This window comes from Arachis stenosperma, chromosome 1, assembly GCF_014773155.1.
Source record: "Arachis stenosperma cultivar V10309 chromosome 1, arast.V10309.gnm1.PFL2, whole genome shotgun sequence".
Lineage (NCBI taxonomy): Eukaryota > Viridiplantae > Streptophyta > Magnoliopsida > Fabales > Fabaceae > Arachis > Arachis stenosperma.
Genome location: NC_080377.1, coordinates 56,715,997 through 56,716,839, shown reverse-complemented (window position 1 = coordinate 56,716,839; position 843 = coordinate 56,715,997). Strand labels below are relative to the sequence as shown.

The 843-nt window shown below is 40.0% G+C and overlaps 1 non-coding gene across 1 annotated transcript; it reads left to right on the top strand.

Annotated features, from left to right (window-relative positions):
* The first annotated feature begins 262 nt into the window (after nt 1–262).
* Nucleotides 263–366, top strand: LOC130950506 (small nucleolar RNA R71). The gene has a single exon (XR_009073614.1). It is a non-coding gene; the product is annotated as a small nucleolar RNA R71 (small nucleolar RNA).
* Nucleotides 367–843: the final 477 nt, after the last annotated feature.

Genomic DNA, 843 nt, shown 5'->3' with positions numbered 1-843 from the left:
AGTCAACACTTTGTTCTGAGCCAATATGGCATTCAGAGTATCAATTTCAAGAACTCCTTTCTTCTGAGGTATCCCATTGTTCACGGAATTCCTCTCAGAAGTGTACATGAATTGGTTGTTTGCAACCATGTCAATGAGTTCTTGAGCCTCTTCAGGCGTTTTCTTCAGGTGAATAGATCCACCTGCAGAATGGTCCAATGACATTTTCGAAAATTCAGAGAGACCATAATAGAATATATCTAATATGGTCCATTCTGAGAACATGTCAGATGGACATCTTTTGGTCAGCTGCTTGTATCTTTCCCAAGCTTCATAGAGGGATTCACCATCTTTTTGTTTGAAGGTCTGAACATCCACTCTAAGCTTGCTCAGCTTTTGAGGAGGAAAGAATTTATCCAAGAAGGCAGTGACCAGCTTTTCCCAGGAGTCCAGGCTATCCTTAGGTTGTGAATCCAACCATATTCTAGCTCTGTCTCTTACAGCAAAAGGGAAAAGCATGAGTCTGTAGACTTCAGGATCAACTCCATTCATCTTTACAGTCTCACAGATCTGCAAGAACTCAGTTAAAAACTGATAAGGATCTTCAGATGGAAGTCCATAAAACTTGCAGTTTTGTTGCATTAAAGCAACTAGCTGAGGTTTCAGCTCAAAGTTGTTGGCTCCAATGGCAGGAATGGAGATGCTTCTTCCATCAAACTTGGACGTTGGCTTTGTGAAGTCACCAAGCATTCTCCTTGCATTATTATTATTTTCAGCTGCCATCTCCTTCTCTTGTTCTAATGTTTCTGAAAGGTTACCTTTAGAATAATGTAATTTAGCTTCTCTTAATTTCCTCTTCAAAGT